This window comes from Hyperolius riggenbachi, chromosome 1 (genome assembly GCF_040937935.1).
Source record: "Hyperolius riggenbachi isolate aHypRig1 chromosome 1, aHypRig1.pri, whole genome shotgun sequence".
Taxonomy (NCBI): Eukaryota; Metazoa; Chordata; class Amphibia; order Anura; family Hyperoliidae; genus Hyperolius; species Hyperolius riggenbachi.
This window is the reverse complement of record NC_090646.1, coordinates 677,240,751-677,259,764: the sequence shown is the minus strand read 5'-3', so window position 1 is coordinate 677,259,764 and position 19,014 is coordinate 677,240,751. Positions and strand designations below refer to the sequence as shown.

At 42.7% G+C, this 19,014-nt stretch overlaps 1 protein-coding gene across 5 annotated transcripts in view; it reads right to left on the bottom strand.

The window, feature by feature from the left end:
* Positions 1-19,014, bottom strand: part of LOC137532532 (C4b-binding protein alpha chain-like) — a 732,640-nt gene that overhangs the window by 553,184 nt on the left and 160,442 nt on the right. The window lies entirely within an intron of this gene.

Below are 19,014 nucleotides of genomic sequence, written 5' to 3'. Positions count from 1 at the left end.
CTAGACAACTCAGGAACCTACACCAGGATTTTATTTATAGATTTCAGCTCTGCATTTAATACCATAAATCCATCACTGCTGCACAGCAAGCTCTTCCAGCTACACATACCTGAATCAATCTGCAAATGGATAACCGATTTCTTAACCGACAGAAGACAGCATGTTAGACTTGGTAAACTCACATCAAGCTCTCTGACAGTCAGTACTGGTGCACCCCAGGGCTGTGTGCTTTCCCCACTGCTCTACTCACTTTACACCAATGACTGCATCTCCACAGATCCATCTGCTAAGGTTCTGAAGTTTGCAGACGACACAACAGTAGTTGGTCTCATACAAAACGGGGACGAGTCTGCATACAGGCATGTGGTGGGACAGCTTTCCTTCTGGTGCAGCAGCAACAACTTGGAACTAAACACTCTCAAAACTATGGAGATGATAATAGACTAGAGATCTCCCCCAAGCACCTCCCCTTAACCATAAATGGATCCACAATAACCCAGGTAGTCATTCAAGTTTCTTGGGTCCATGATCTCAAACGACCTAAAATGGGACAACAACACTGCCACTATTGTCAAGAAAGCGCAACAGAGGATGTACCATCTACGGCAGCTGAAAAAGTTTGGCCTACCTCAACATTTATTGGTGCAGTTCTACACTGCAATCATCGAATCCACCATAACATCATCTATGACTGTATGGTTCGGCTCCTGCTCAGCATTAGAAAAGGGGAGGCTGCAGCGCATTATCCGATCAGCGGAAAGGATAATTGGCTGTAGCTTACCTTCCCTACAGGATCTTTACGCAAGCAGGTGCAGAAAGAGAGAAACCAAAATTGCCTCTGACCCCTCTCACCCAGCTCACTCCATCTTCCAGTGCATGCCTTCAGGAGTAAGATTCCGGTCAATCGCTACCAAAACCTCCAGACACAGGAACAGCTTTTTTCCTCAAGCGGTAGCCATACTTAATGCTGAACCACGTTAGAGCTGCCAGGACTTGAAAGTAATCAGCACAGAACTGAAAATGAACAATTCTCACATTGCTTACTGCCACTATACTTATAATGTCCTTAACTTGTAATATTCACACTGTCTGTCCTTGTATTGTTTTTGTTTGTGTTTGTTAAGCAACTGCCAAGACACATTCCTTGTAGGTGCAAACTTACTTGGCGAAAAAAAATTGATTCTGATTCTGATAAAGTAAACCTGTGAGTTGTATTCTTTTTTAAAGGAAATGTTATATATCTACCTTGGTAGAGAGGTGCCTGTGGATGATCCAGAGTCTTCATCCTCATCCACCCCACTGGTCCTCTTCTTCATTGTGGCAGTGCTTCCGTGCGTGTACAAGTATGGCCAGCACCTGCTCCCTCACACTCCTGTACGTCTTACGGCATAGACTCGGGCTGTATTCATGCCTGTGCAGTGCAGCCAAGATCATACACAGAGGACAGCACAGCCATGTGACCATATTGGACAGGCCCTTGTTGAATCTGCTCAGAGGGTCACAGCCAAGGCCGGATTTGTACTTTCCAGTGCCCTAGGCCTGCTGTTACCAAGTGCCCCCCCCCCCCCCCCCCCCCCAAAAAAAAAATATTTTATCCATCACTGACTAGCGATCACTGGTTTGAATGGGCTCATTTCAGTTTTGCTGCTCTGCCCCCATTCAACAAATAATTCCTGTAATGTGCGCTCCTGCCCGCATGTGCACAGCAGCCGATAGTGTTCTGGGCATGCATACTTGAGAAATGATGCTGATGTATGACCGGTACTTGTCAAGAATGCATAACACTGTACCGGCCATGGGCAGGAGAGAGAAATTACAGGGAGCGCGAGTGGCCAGAGCATGCGCTGCTTCTTTGTCCTCTGTGCGACTGGCTGCAGTCGGAGCCACAGACAGGTGTCAGGGAGCGTGAGTGGCCAGAGCATGCGCTGCTTCTTTGTCCTCTGTGCGACTGGCTGCAGTCGGAGCCACAAACAGGTGGCAGGGAGTGCGAGTGGCCAGAGCATGCGCTGCTTCTTTGTCCTCTGTGCGACTGGCTGCAGTCAGAGCCACAGACAGGTGACAGGGAGCACGAGTGGCCAGAGCATGCGCTGCTTCTTTGTCCTCTGTGCGACTGGCTGCAGTCGGAGTCACAAACAGGTGGCAGGGCAGTGCAATGGAGAGAAGCCCATCCAAAACAGAGAACAGGTAAGCAGCAAACATCCTGTCAAGACCCACTTTGGATGTTCTGTTGTAATTATAGTGGACCTGAACTCAGAACTTCCTCTCTGCTCTAAAAGATACGCAACAACATAACCTTTTGAATAAAAACATTTCTTTGTTACAGCTGATACAAATCCTGCAATAAATCTGCAGTGTGTCTACTTCCTGCTTTTATGGAAGCAGACATACAGTGGTGTGAAAAACTATTTGCCCCCTTCCTGATTTCTTATTCTTTTGCATGTTTGTCACACCTAAATGTTTCTGCTCATCAAAAACCATTAACTATTAGTCAAAGATAACATAATTGAACACAAAATGCAGTTTTAAATGATGGTTTTTATTATTTAGTGAGAAAAAAAACTCAAAACCTACATGGCCCTGTGTGAAAAAGAAATTGCCCCCTGAAAATAATAACTGGTTGGGCCACCCTTAGCAGCAATAACTGCAAGCAAGCGTTTGCGATAACTTGCAACGAGTCTTTTACAGCGCTCTGGAGGACTTTTGGCCCACTCATCTTTGCAGAATTGTTGTAATTCAGCTTTATTTGAGGGTTTTCTAGCATGAACTGCCTTTTTAAGGTCATGCCACAACATCTCAATAGGATTCAGGTCAGGACTTTGACTAGGCCACTCCAAAGTCTTCTTTTTGTTTTTCTTCAGCCATTCAGAGGTGGATTTGCTGGTGTGTTTTGGGTCATTGTCCTGCTGCAGCACCCAAGATCGCTTCAGCTTGAGTTGACGAACAGATGGCCGGACATTCTCCTTCAGGATTTTTTGGTAGACATTAGAATTCATGGTTCCATCTATCACAGCAAGCCTTCCAGGTCCTGAAGCAGCAAAACAACCCCAGACCATCACACTACCACCACCATATTTTACTGTTGGTATGAGGTTCTTTTGCTGAAATGCTGTGTTACTTCTTTGCCAGATGTAACGGGATACGCACCTTCCAAAAAGTTCAACTTTTGTCTCGTCAGTCCACAAGGTATTTTCCCAAATGTCTTGGCAATCATTGAGATGTTTTTTAGCAAAATTGAGACGAGCCTTAATGTTCTTTTTGCTTAAAAGTGGTCTGTGCCTTGGATATCTGCCATGCAGCCCGTTTTTGCCCAGTCTCTTTCTTATGGTGGAGTCGTGAACACTGACCTTAATTGAGGCAAGTGAGGCCTGGAGCTCTTTAGATGTTGTCCTGGGGTCTTTTGTGGCCTCTCGGATGAGTTTTCTCTGCACTCTTGGGGTAATTTTGGTCGGCCGGCCAATCCAGGGAAGGTTCATCACTGTTCCATGTTTTTGCCATTTGTGGATAATGGCTCTCACTGTGGTTCGCTGGAGTCCCAAAGCTTTAGAAATGGTTTTATAACCTTTACCAGACTGATAGATCTCAATTACAGTACTTTTGTTCTCATTTGTTCCTGAATTTCTTTGGATCTTGGCATGATGTCTAGCTTTTGTGGTGCTTTTGGTCTACTTCTGTGTCAGATAGCTCCTATTTAAGTGATTTCTTGATTGAAACAGGTTTGGCAGTAATCAGGCCTGGGGGTGACTACAGAAATTGAACTCAGGTGTGATAAACCACAGTTAAGTTATTTTTTACCAAGGGGGGCAATCACTTTTTCACACAGGGCTATGTAGATTTGAAGTTTTTTTTCTCACTAAATAATAAAAACCATAATTTAAAACTGCATTTTGTGTTCAATTATGTTTTCTTTGACTAATAGTTAACGGTGTTTGATGAGCAGAAACATTTAAGTGTGACAAACATGCAAAAGAATAAGATATCAGGAAGGGGGCAAATAGTTTTTCACACCACTGTAATTTTAACATCCTGTGCTTTCAAATGAGCTTAGATGTTGTGGCAGTCAGGTGACACAGTGCAGAGATAAATTACAACTTGTGATTAGACACAGAGGAGGGGGAATTAGACGGAAACAGTAAAATCGGGCGCCTGAGGCAAGTGGACAAAAAGGGCGCCGCCATAGACTTCCATGTTAATTATCGTTTGATGGGCGCCCAAGAGGAAAAAAGGGCGCCCGCGTACATTAACGTTTAAATTTTTTTTAATGGATAAATTTAGATTTAAATTTTTTTACACGAATATTGAAATTAAACTATATGAAATTGTAAATCTCAATTTAAATATTAAATTTATATTACTGTTTCAGACATATTTTTTACAAATCTCATATTAACGTATGGAAATCTTCCGTAAACAAATCATTAAATGTCACTTTTAAATCATCATTCATTTAAACATTATTAACCACCAAAATAGCCGTACAAGTTTTAAATCATAATATAATGTTTTACCTACCTTCACAGTATTAAACACTGTAATACGTTTGAGCCGTGCAAGATTTAAATCAAATATAATGTTTACATAAGTACACAGTATTAAACTTTGTAATAAGTTTCTTTTCACAGATTTACATTATTTCGTTAGATATATCATTTACACATTATTAACCGCCAAATTTGTCGTTCAAGTTTTAAATCATAATATAATGTTTTACCTACCTTCACAGTATTAAACACTGTAATACGTTTGAGCCGTGCAAGTTTTAAATCACAATATAATGTTTACATATCTACACAGTATTAAACTTTGTAATAAGTTTTTTTCCACAGATTTACATTATTTCGTTAGATATATCTTTTATTAATAATTACAGTGTAAAACATTATCCACCACTAAACAAATATTGAAAGCTAAAAATCCAACCTTAAAGTTTTAAAAATCGCAAACCTATAAATCACTGTAATCCGTCGTTTAAACTTTGCAGTACATCGAATATCGTTTCTCCAACGATTATTAAGAAAGCATTATTAAGTGTATTATGAAAATTTTATAAACTTAATTTTTTGTTTAAAAAAATGTAACTTTACAAAAACAATATTATTGTGTTAAACCGAGAAATGTATAAGTCATTATATATATATTTTGAAAAAAAAAAATTGTTTGTTATTTTTATTAATTATTACTCAGAAAACTTCAATTAATAGATGTTCACTATTACAATTTACATATTACTGTAATCTTGTTTTTTTCACAGTGCTCTAAGTATAGTAAAAAATTTGGCCACTATGTTTGTATCCAAAAATTGTACTGTACTACAGACATGTATTTGAAAACCAAATCACCTTTACGGTGTTATGTTTCAATGTGATGGCCATTTTCTCCACTGTAGCATTCATCCCTTCTGTCCATGTGTGGCCTTTATGTAGAGTTAGTGTCCTCGTTTTCTATCCCCCTCTGTCTGAACGTGTGTCCTCTTCCATTTTGTATTATTTATTGAACTGTAACCAGTAATAGAACATCAGGGAAGCCATAGGGGTGAAGTGGGTTGGCAATATCAAAACACTATACAACAGTGTGTGGGAGTTAGGACCACAACACCGCAGAGAACAGTGTTTGGGAGGTAGGACCACAACACAGCAGAGAACAGTGTAGTGCAGGTTGTGTATCAGAATATACAGCTGGATTGTGTACGTGATTTAGTTGTTAAACAACTATCGTTCACAGTTTTACTTTACAGTATTTTCCTTCCTCCTGCAAACGTCCTGTAGATGTGTAACTTACACTTTAACCATTGTTTAAAAACAAGGAATACCAAGATCCCCAATAGTGTAATATGTACTGGTAAATGGTTACTATATAGAGTAAATATTAATACTCTCAAACCAGGGTTACCATTAGGCACCTACTGTAAAGGCAGGTGGGGAGATTTTACTGACTCCACTCAGGAATAAGAAGTTGCTCTCTGTAGAGTAGAAAAAGGGGGTTTAACCCTCCACCCAGGGTGGACTCAATATTATACAGGAAAACAGAGGCGCCAAAAGGATAAAAGGAAACTATATGAGCTTAAAAACCAAATTATTGGTAAATAGAGGAGGTAGAGGTGGACTTACCTACTCCAAGTAGACATACAACAACTGTAGTAAAGACAGTCAAAATATTTTATTTATGAACTGCAATTATGCAACGAGTTTCGCAGGATTGATCCTGCCTCCTCAGGCAATAATTTGGTTTCAAATCTTATTTAGCTTCTTTTTATCCTTTTTGGCACCTCTGTTCTCCTGTTTAACCATTGTTTGTACTTAGCTGTATCTTCTGGCAGCCTTGTGAAGTTGTCCTGTTCTGTCAGCCTTCTGCAGTTGTCCTGTGCCAACGCCTGTACTTACCTTTGTCTTCTGGTAGTCTTGTTCTGTTGTCCTGTGCCTACGCCTGTACTTACCTGTGTCTTCTGGCAGTCTTGTGCAGTTGAAATTTGCCTATGTCTTTTACGAATATATCCCACTATAGCTGTACTTTGTATGTCTTTTAGGAATATATCCCACTATAGCTGTACTTTGTGTTGCTATTTACATATGATTTTCTGTTTATTATATAGTATGACTCTTTCTTCTTATATTATAGTGGTTGCCTGTCACTTCTTCAACTTCTCTGATACTTTCAGCAAAAACCTATCAAGAATAATCTAAAACTGATGATTTGAAACAAGTCAGATTGAATTACCTGCATACTTGTTTCAGATGTTTGACTCAGTCAGTCCAATATCAACTGAAAGGATTGGCACCGCTGTCTAGTATCCAAAGCTCTTGTAATGACACCCAAGTGGCAGCAGTGACAAAGTGCTGTTTCTTGAAAAAAAAGTTAACAAACTGAAAAGGTGTTTTATGCAATTCCATAAAGGTTTTTTACAGAAACAGCACTCTGTCACTGCTGCCACTTGGGTGTCATTAAAAGAGCTTTGGATACTAGACAGCGGTGCCAATCCTTTCAGTTGATATTGGACTGTACTCCCCAGGGAGCAATGGGGAGAAATCAACAGCACGCTGCATCTCCCTATTGGCACGGTGCTCACTCTCATCTGTTTGTGACTCAGTCAGTACTGCATCCAAAGAGATCTGAAAAAGTATCCAGCAACTGGTGTTGTCTACAAGTAAACAGTAACACCCATATGCCTCTAATTATAAATAACCTTTCATGCAAACACAATGGTGCAACAGGACCATACCGGCCTGTCCTCATCTCACCTGTCTGTTATGCATGTAATACCTTTGTACACGCATTAACCACAGTAAGCAGACCTGGTGCTTCTTCTTAATTCTTCATTGCCTAAAGGGGTTAATTTTGGAACTACAGAACTTTGGAAGAGTTAATAATGTTTGTCTGATGACATGTAGAATGTTGTACAAAATAACCTTCCTTCTATCCCCCTTTAAAAAATTGTGTTTTACTTCCTGAAAAGTTGATTGTTTGGCTGTCGTTTGTGCCTGACCTGTACGTGTATATGTGCAATAAAAGGGTTTTTGGAAATTGAAATCTCATTTCCTCTCATTTAAATGGTCCATATACTAGTATACAAATAACGTTTTCATCCAAGTTGTCCAATATTACAGAGTTTCAGACAGACACTGATTTACGCTTCAAAATTAAAGAGGAACTCCAACCACAATTGCAATTATATCCTAAATAGTGCCTGATACCCAATTGTACATGAGAAATCCAATTACTTTCAGAAATAGACCGTCAGGGTGCGCTGTATGAATGAATGATATTGCCCTCTACTCACTTATCTTTATCAAACACTTTACCAAACATTTAAAAATGTACTGTATGTTTATGTGTAAAATCTCCTTTGGAATTCAGTAAGGTGTTACTGATTTCTTGAATGTCTTGTCGATAAAACATTACAGAAATATATAACACCTTAGTGAATTCAACATTACATTTAAACCATGAGGTACATTATTAAACGTTCTGAAAAGTTTTTCAGTAAGCTTAATGAATTTAGGACACTGTGTTCAGAACCCGATTCCGCCCACAAGAAAAGTACATACTGTTGGGCACAGCTGGTACAAGGTGCTCCAGCACCCAAGGCTGAAACACCAAAGTGCGGCCCTCCATCCCTCCCCCCCAGCCGTCACACACTGATTGCTATTGCACTAAGAGGCCCCTCCCCCATCCCTCCAACCCCAGCCGTCACACACTGATTGCTATTACACTAAGAGGCCCCTCCCCCATCCCTCCCACCCCAGCCGTCACACACTGATTGCTATTACACTAAGAGGCCCCTCCTCCATCCCTCCCACCCCAGCCTTCACACACTGATTGCTATTACACTAAGATGAGATGCAGGGCCCCTAAACACCTTTATCTCTAGTTATCTGGCTTAGTCACTGCCATATATCTCCTTTTCTTATTTATCTCTGCTTCAAACACCATAGGGGAATGATAGCTGAGTCAGTTGTGCACCCCCTCCTAAACTGCACCCTAAAGCTGTAGACTCTGTAGGCTCTGCTCGGCCCTGCTCTTGCCAGTTTCCTTTGTCAAACTTATCGCATTGTAGGAAACAGCTGTTCATAGCAGTTTACAAAGAAGAAAACCATGCAGCCGCTACATCAACTGCCAAGTGCCAACAGTACATATGTTTAATGGAGTTCCTCTTTAAATAAGTGCAAGGAAATGTGAAAATACAGGCTAGTGTGTACTGGGCCGTAATCCAAAGGAGCATTTTTGCTTGTTTAATAAAGTTGACCACTTCAACCCCTGGCATAAAATTTGGCTCTGGCAAGGACAATACAACAGGGCTCTACCTACCAATATATGACAATTAATCTCAGTGGGTAAGTAAATAAAGTAAACTAAAAGGTTTTCATATGAATCGATCAACGTTCAAATGTATAGTTCACAGACACCAATCCTCAGAGCTGTTGTGCATCTGAACCAAGTACCAGAACTTCCTCCACAATTGTTAAGCCTCTGACAATTACAGTAAACCAGAGATGAAGCACGCTCATGTATGTTATCATAAATATCAGTGGGAACATGACAGTAATCACCTACCCTGCTTTTATTTTCTTTCTTCTCTGCTCAATTACTCTGTTAGCAGCTGCGATAAGAAACCATGACTGAGCCTTCAGTCAAGGTTTGACCTGGAATCATTATAGCTGAGTCCGCTTGCTGTGAAGTCATTACAAGCCTTAGGCAACAGCAACCACTCCCTTCTCATCACAGCCCTCCCTGATGCTGTATATGCAAACCAGGAAGGCGGAGCCAGGAGAGGAGGGCTTGTAATGACTTCACAGCAGGCGGACTCAGCTATGATGATTTCAGGTCAAACCTTGAAGTCATGGTTTCTTATCGCAGATGCTAACAGAGTAATTGAGCAGAGAAGAAAGAAACTAAAAGCAGGGTAGGTGTTTACTGTCATGTTCCCACTGATATTTATGGTAAAATACATGAGGGTGCTTCAACTCTGGTTCTCTTGAAGTATGCATTCTACTAATGTGAACATCAGATGCTGGAGAAATACCAGCATATGCTGGAAAGATACGTAGAAAGTGCACTTCTCTTAAATAAGACTTAACATGGCATAAGGAAGTTAAATAAAACAGTACCAGAGTTGAAGGAGGCCGAGGACAGTGGCGTGTGATTGATCCATGAGCATGGGGATGGAATAAAATGATCAGGAACTGCTTTTACATAAATGTTAATAGAGAAGTAGGCCTGGTGCATATTTTACAGACTAAATAAAACTGGACAACACTATGCCTTTGTAGAAGTGAGCAACAGGTGGCGTGAGCTGCATGGTGGAAACACAAAGAAGATTTGCTACACCAAACGAAGAATTACAGACATGCGACACTTAAATGCAACAGGTAGTTATAGCATCCAAACATTTCAATACTAAACATACATGTGCACCTCAAGCCCTTACACAAAATCGGACCCTTCAGCCAATTTGAATTTAGAAAATTTATCATTTTTTTTATTTGGGACACATTAAAACCACTACCAACTCCAAAAGTCACTTTGCAATTCAAACCTATCTCACAAGGGAAAGCATATGAGTAGAGTGACAGCTGTAGATACCATATAAATGTGTAGGGGAGGGAATAAGAGTATAAGTGAATTATTTAAAATGTAAAATTACACAACGTTTGTTATACAGCAGGAGTCTCAAACTCACGGCACGCAGGCCATTTGCAGCCCTCAGTACAATATTTTGTGGCCCGCGCCAGCAAAAGACACGCTAAAGCTAACTATTTTTGCCTATTTTAAATTATAGTTTGCTACAGTGCTCCTAAGTAATCCGCCGTAAAATGAGGGCTGCAGAGCCCCCAAATCCCCCGGGGACAAATCCGCCAGCATTTCCTGGAAAGGGCAGATCTTTCAACTTCAGCTCTGCCCCTCCTGACGTCAATCGCAGCCGATCGCTGCCTCTGCCCACCCCTCTCACTCTTCATTACAGTGAGAGGGGCGGGCAGAAGCGGCGATCCACCTCCAGGAAATGTCAGTGGATTGCCCCCCCCCCTCCCCCTGGGGGATTTGTGGACTCTGCAGCCCACGTTTTGTGGCATGGACACGGCAGATTACTTGTAGTGGGAGCACTGAAGGGAATTATAAGGTAAAATAGGCAAAATATTTTGCTTCAGTGTGTCAATAATAATCAATGCAAGATAGGGCATCATAACAGCTGTATGGGAAGACATTTGAGGACGTTTTGTAGGAAATCCCTTATGCGGCCCAGCATCATCCTGACTTTCCCTCCTGCGGCCCACAGGTTAATTGAGTTTGAGACCCCTGCTATTCATTATTATACCGGTAAATGTATATTATCATGGATTTCCTAAATACCTGAAAAAGTTATGAAAAATTTCAATAATAACAATAAGACATAAAGTACACAAAAAAGTTAGAAAACATAACTACACCAACCAACCGACACCATAAAAAAAAAAAAAAAAAAAAAAAAATTATATATATGTTAATATAATTATATATACATAACATAATCAAAGTGCTGTTAAACGAAAGTTTAAGTTTACCAAACTATCATTTAACGTTAACAACGGCATTTACATACACAAGGTGATTTAACGTTTAAAGTTATTTGCCAATCAAGCATCCTAAATTTCGTTTAAAATATACAAGCATTATTTTAAACAGCTATTGTAAACGACTGTTTACGTTTTGTATAACAAATGGTTTCGTGCACATGTGAGTTGTGTACTTTATCTTTTAACTTTTTCACTGGTCGAAACACATAGATACTCGTTAAATAATTTAAAATAGTTGTTTTAGACGATATTATTAAACGGACGTTTAAGTTTTTTAAAAATGTAGGTTTCGTTTAAAAGTAAACCCCCAAAAAGAAAGTACATATTTCCGTTTATTTTTATGGATTTACAAAACTCTGATTACCGTTTAAAATTTTATTTCGACATTTCTGTTGCAATTACTATTCGTTATCGTCTAAATCTTCTCTCTGTTAAATATTTCTTATTTACGTTTATAAATGTTGGTCTCTCCAGCACACTATTTACCGTTTACTGTCTACTTAGCATAATTTAAAACGAAGAACACATATTAGTAATGAAAAAAATTAAATGAAAAATAAAGGTCTACAATTGCGCCGTATTTTGTTATCGCCCAATTAATGCATTTATCAAAAGTTAATTATTGATTACATTTACCTAAACTTACATTAAGTTTTAAAAAATAAAGTTTTATTAAGTCGTTATTATATATTTAAAACTTTTCAAACGCTATTGTAATGGAAAAATACCTTTGAAAAAATTTTTTAAACGTTAAATGAGTTTAACGTTTAATCCCGGCGCCCTTTTTTCCCGTCGCCCTTTTTTAACGTACGCGAATTAGACAGGCTCTCTAAATACATACAGGGTACATTTCTCTGTTTTCCTTCTGTCCTGTGCAAGAGTTCAGCTCCACTTTAAAGCATCTGAATGACATGTATTTATATTTGCTGAAAAATCTATGCATCTCTTTTGAATGTTGAATGTACATATGGTACATATGATGGTGTGCTCTAACATATTGACAGTATACAAGAACAAAGTCTGAAGAAGGCTTATTAGCACAAAGCTTACTCTTTTTCTTTTAAGCCAATAAATTGTATCATCATGATTCAAAACTCTCTGCTTTCGCTGATGGTTAAGATGGTACAATGCTCTACTGCTACAGGAAAGTAGAAGGATGCAAAACCATACACGCTAGCATAGAGGTAGTAACAGCTCAGGTGTCCTTTAAAGTGACAGTTTAGCAATGAAAGGGAAGCAAACTGCATTTTTATTCAAGCAGTTCTCATAGATGGTAGGAGCTGAAGGACAGAAAATGAGCCAGGAAAGAGTTAACTGAAGCAGATGAGATCACTGCTAGCTAGGAAAAAAAAGAGAAACATAAATTAGGGTTAGATAAAGTAATTAATGACTGCTGGGGTCAGTGTCAAAGCTGTAAAAGAGGTGAAGATTATAAACTAGCGGAGCTCACTGATGTTTGTGAATGCCTGCATTAAAACTCAGCGGAGCTTAGTTCTATCTGCTTTGTAATTTGCAGTTGGCTGATGGTGTAATGGTTAAGGGCTCTGTCTCTGACACAGGAGACCAGGGTTCGAATCTCGGCTCTGCCTGTTCAGTAAGCCAGCACTAATTCAGTAGGAGACCTTTGGCAAGTCTCCCTTACACTGCTTCTGCCAATAGAGCGCGCCCTAGTGGCTGCTGCTCTGCTCTGGCGCTTTGAGTCCGCAAGGAGAAAAGCGCAATATAAATGTTATTTGTCTTGTCTTGTCTTGTAATGTAAATCTCTGGTATTTCTCACATCGATCTGTATGTCCTTCATACAGAGGAATGGATTATCAGTGACAGTTATGATTGATCCTGATTGTTATAACACATCAGGAAGTGAGAGAGAGATGCAGGGATTGGGGAACTCTGGAATTCAGCTATTAGTGCAGAGCAGGACGCTGGATGGCTGCGCTGCGGGACCAGAAGAGATTATTTACTTTGACATATGACCTCTTCTCTCTCCAAGTCATGCCGCCCTTCTTATCTTATCTGATTTTATCGCCCTAGGCCGTGGCCTTTCTGGCCTTCCCAGAAATCCGGCCCTGGTCACAGCGCTGGATCAGGAGGTGCAAGGAGGGTGGGGGAAGCCTCCATACTATCCAGAAGCTTCCCTCTATGGAGGTCAGTATATGACTTTTTTTGCTTCAGGTACCCTTTAAAAGCTCATTATAATCCACTCATTCCTATTTCACCAGCAGTGTGGAATATTGGAAGAGTAGGAATGATTGATTGACACTAGTAATAGAGGCTCCAGCAATATACGTAGTATACATTTTACTGAATACCCAGCAGCACACATTTTATTTATGAAGGGTTAATGCTGGTGCTGGGTGTTCAGCTGCTACACATCCAATGCACATGGCTGACAGGAGGTATATCTGTCGGGTTTTATGGTCTGGGTAATCGATTATGACAGACAGCTAGCACAGCAAGCAGAGCATGGCTATTATTCCATCCCTTTTCACCCAAGTTTTACCCTAGGAATCTATGGGCAAAGCCATCTCCTGGACGTGTCACTGCACTACAGGGGCGTCACTAGGGCCTTTGATCCGGGGCACCGGCCGGGAACCTGTTGCCATGGTGCCCCGGATCTATTGACTGGCAAGAGGGGGCACTGGGTGGAGCGGGCAGTTAAACACTCACCTGTCTTCAGATCACCGCAGGCACAGCTTCCATGTGCTTCCGACTTCCTCCCTGCGGCGTCCGTCATCTTGGTTACAGTGCTCCCTGTGATGACATCACATGGGGTGCTGTTACCAATGTGAGGGACAACGCGGGGAGGAAGCCGGAAGCACATGGAAGCTGTGCCTGCGGTGATCTGAAGACAGGTGAGTGTTTAACTCCCCGTTCCCCCCGCCGCTCCGCCCAGTGCCCCCTCCTACACTAGGGTAAGCTGCCTATCTAATCTACGCTGGGGGAACCTACCTATCTAATCTACGCTGGGGGAACCTACCTATCTAATCTACACTGGGGGAACCTACCTATCTAATCTACGCTGGGGGAACCTACCTATCTAATATATACTGGGGGAACCTACCTATCTAATCTACACTGGGGGAACCTACCTATCTAACCTATACTGGGGGAACCTACCTATCTAATCTACGCTGGGGGAACCTACCTATCTAATCTACGCTGGGGGAACCTACCTATCTAATATATACTGGGGGAACCTACCTATCTAATCTATACTGGGGGAACCTACCTATCTAACCTATACTGGGTGAACCTACCTATCTAATATATACTGGGGGAACCTACCTATCTAATCTACGCTGGGGGAACCTACCTATCTAATATATACTGGGGGAACCTACCTATCTAACCTATACTGGGGGAACCTACCTATCTAACCTATACTGGGGGAACCTACCTATCTAATTTATGCTGGGGGAACCTACCTATCTAATCTATACTGGGGGAACCTACCTATCTAATATATACTGGGGGAACCTACCTATCTAACCTTGTCACGCTTGGTGGTATATTCTCCACAGTCAGCACTTAACGCATATCCTGACGTGAAGGAGACGCACACGCAAGCACAAGGAACCAGGATATCCCCAGTTATAGTGCGAGCGCACTAGTGGAGGAGAGGACTGACTCTAATAGGAGATGTGGCGCACAGAGCAGGCGTAGATCCGAGCAACCACAAACAATACTGAACAATAGTGGCTCAGCGCAAGGTAGCGCTGAGCGCACAAACCAGAACCCAGAAAGACTAGGACAGGTAGACAGAATGAACGCTTGCTAAACTAGTCACTGCTTTAGTGACAGCAAGCGTCCATAAACAAGACAGACTGGAATGAGGCAGCCAATGTGACCGCAGCGATGGCGTACCTCACAAGGACAGGACAGAATAGTCAGGAAACAGCAGAGTCAAAGGCAGGCAACGCAATACATACAAATATACAACAGATATGATATTCCTAGTGTATTACAATTACAGCTATCAATGAAACTACAAACGACTGACTAACATATTGTAATGATCGGTGTAACACAGAGAGGATCTGATTACCGGTGATCTGCAGAATCACTGGGAATACAGATATATACCCGATTATTGATGATCTGCAGTATCACCGATAATCAGATATACTTTCTAACCTCTGGACACCTGAGTAGAGTACGAGTGTTTGGTGCAACAGTAATGTTTTGAGGGCTGCACCTCAAGAGCAGGTACAGGGCAGTATAGAGTACTGCGCAAGTACAGATTCCTTCCAAAGGCCTAGACTCTCCCGAGGGAGGAGTCAGGCTGAGCGTAGGAAGGACAGAGCGTGAGTGACACCAATGAGGTAGTGTCACTAACGGATCTGGGAACTGCCTCTAACAGTAAGGTCAGTTCTCGAGGTCGGGCAAGCCAGGTCGTTAACACACAGACAGATCAGGTACAAAATCAGGAGACAGATGCAGAGTAAACAGACAAGCAGGGTTCGGCAACAGGGTATCAGATATATCGAGGTACAGAATCAAGAGGCAGATGCAGAGTCTAAGGGCTAGCCGGGGTTCGGCAACAGAGTATCAGAATAGCAAGGTACAGGATCAGAGTTCAGAAGAATAGTCAGGCAAGCATAAGGTCATAACAGATAATCACAATTCCTAGTCTAAGGTGTGAGATCCTTAGACGTCAACACCTAGGAAACTGTCTAAATAATTACAGCTAATGTCACAGAACGGACAGGGTCTGAGTGCTACCACGTAGTGATCGCAACGCCAGACACTGGAGGAATGACCAGGCTCCAGTATATATACACCAGCGCTCTCCAGCGCCTCCCCTAAGTGCTGGGCCAATGAGGAGTGAAGCAAATGTCAGCTGACCAGCTTGGTCAGCTGACCTTCTTTTGGCTGCCATATAAACTCTGCCTCTCTGCGCGCACGCGCGTCATTCTAAATCTTGGAGGACTATGAGTCCCAGCCACACCAACACTGTCTTGCAATATGTTTGCTGACCTGCGCGTGGGGCTGGTCGCACCGCCAATGGCACAGGCGGCGGCCTCCCCGCGCTGGGTCATACTGTTAGCAACAGACCCATGCACGCTAACCGCCGCGTCAGACGCGGCGGTTTCTCCGCGTTCCGCCATGCCATCCGCGGAAAGAGCCACCTCACGCTGACTTAAAGCGGCAGCTCTTCCGCGTTTCTTCACACATATGTATATATTGGCGATGAACCGATATATAACATAAGCAAGGAATACTGGTTAGGAACTGGAGCAATACAGGGAACAGGACTAGGAAGGTGTAACGATTTCTGTCAGCATGAACAGAGTTCTGATTATCAGGTGATCTGCAGTATCACCTATAATACAGATATACCAGACAGCTGATGAGATAGCTAATAGCAAGTATAGTGATTGGTGCAACAGTAGTACTGATAGGTTTAGCTAAACCTCACCAGAGGAGCTGGTGGGTACTAACAGTACAGCGCCCCTCACCAGAGTCAAGGGCCCTCTGGTGAGAGTAGAGTGGTCAGACTAATCGAGTTGGCAACAGACAGACAGATGCAGTACAAAATCGGAAGGCAGAGGCAGAAAGATATAAACAGGCAGAGTCGGACAACAAGATCAGATGGGCAGAGGTACAGAATCACTGAGCAGAAGAGTAGTCAGAAAGAGCCAGAGTCATACACAGATAATAACACAGTAATGAAGTATCTTAATAGCTATCAAATAATTCCTATCTTGTGTGAAATCCCCGGTTTCCTCCCGGATCAAAGCACACCGGAACTATCTAAGGTCTGAGCACTAACACAAAGTATTCGCAACAGCAGACAAGTTGCGAGTGATTCAGCTAGGCTTATAAGGCAGAGGAGACCCCTTTGGCACGCCCCCTCCTATCAGCCAATGAAGAGCGGCGAGCGTCTCCTCTGACATCAGCCGACCAGCCGGTCAGCTGACGCGCCTCCTCCTCGCATAAAGGTCCTGTCTGTGCGCGCACGCACGCGACAATGCAACCTTATGTGCGGCTGACAGACCCGTCAGCCGCATAGACCCGTCAGCCGCTGTCAGACACGGATACATTGCTAAGCAGAGAGCTGGAGGCAGCTGCGGTGGTAGTGCTGTTCCCCGCAGCTGCCTCTCCATCGTTTATTACAGAAGGATTCGCTACTTCTACGCAGAAGTGAGCGCAATCCACGCAATGGTAACAGGAACAGGACTGAGCTAGCTAAGCAAGGGTGATCACTGTTAGAATCTTTCTATATCACCTTGCTTCGACACCAGTAACTTCTTACAGTTGCGTCTCACAGACTGTGAGATCACTTGACTCTCCACACAGCAAACAGGAGATAGACTTTCTCAGGCTTCTTCAATGTTTACGTTATTTATTCAAGTAACAGAAATACAGATAGATACAGTTTATCATCTCCTTGCCAAGCAGACTTCCATGTTGCGTTACAGCGGCGTGAGTACCTTCCTTCTGAAAGTACCCAGGTCTTCTTGTATCTACTCTATGTTACATCTAGACTACCTATGTACAGCATACATTATATCAGATTACAGAAAGGAAGAACATTCTTAGAGGTCCTAGTCAGTATTGAAGCATAGCAGGAATCAGAGAGAGAGAGAACCCTTTTTCAGCTCGTCCGGCAATTAATACCGACTAGGAAAGAGTTAAATATGACATCATCTTCGCCACCCCCTAGATCAGATTATTGGTGGACCCACTCGTGGTGTCATCATACACACCTACTTGATTAATAACCAATGAGGCATTTGGCCTATATGTAGGAATGTGGATGTTTAGTAAATATGGCCGATGTTTACTGTTCCTGTGGTGGACGTGTTGAGTGCAACAAACACAATTGCTAACTTCCAGCATAGAGCAATATCCTGCCTCTATCTGGCCAGCAGACGCCAGTCAGCCAATTTGATTGTGTGTTTGATTGGCTGACTGGCGTCTGCTGGCCAGATAGAGGCAGGATATTGCTCTATGCTGGAAGTTAGCAATTGTGTTTGTTGCAGTTGGCATTCAGTTTAGAGGTGGTGGGGTGAGTTCCCTGGAGGTGGATTGGCTGACTGGCGTCTGCTGGCCAGATAGAGGCAGGATATTGCTCTATGCTGGAAGTTAGCAATTGTGTTTGTTGCAGTTGGCATTCAGTTTAGAGGTGGTGGGGTGAGTTCCCTGGAGGTGATTGGCTGACTGGCGTCTGCTGGCCAGATAGAGGCAGGATATTGCTCTATGCTGGAAGTTAGCAATTGTGTTTGTTGCAGTTGGCATTCAGTTTAGAGGTGGTGGGGTGAGTTCCCTGGAGGTGGATTGGCTGACTGGCGTCTGCTGGCCAGATAGAGGCAGGATATTGCTCTATGCTGGAAGTGAGCAATTGTGTTTGTTGCAGTTGGCATTCAGTTTAGAGGTGGTGGGGTGAGTTCCCTGGAGGTGAGGTCCAGGGCTTGCTCACACTTCCCTCTAGGTGTCGCATGGTGGTTTGGGGGCCCCAGCGAGTGAGAGAGACCTGGGGCCCCTGGGCTGTCATGTGGACCAGTGTTTGTGTGGACGTGTTGAGGTCAGAGTGGCCGATGGCCTTCTTTTAGGAACATGTTCTCAGTATCTGCGTGTATTCTCTGCTACACGCAGACCCTGAGATGCCTCTGCCTGCATCACAAAACCTCTATTTATTTTAAAGGCATACACTGCGGACAAGCCTTTTACATAAAACTCAGGCCAAGTAACTGAGGCCTACTTAAATTATAACAATCCCCCCTAAAACGGCTTGACCCGCAGATCCCAGCGTCTGAACCTCCCAGTACCTGGTTTCTTTCTTTTATGTTTCACTTTTAGATGTTCGTGCTCACACAACTTCTCTGCTCTAGGCGGTTACCCCTGGAAGAGAGAGAGCAAGACCTCTTGGTCTTCCTGTAACCAGGCTCTCTGGGTAGACCCTGTCCACGACAAAGACCGGAAAAAAACGTTACCGCTCTGCAGCAGCGGCGACGGAAACCCGGATTGG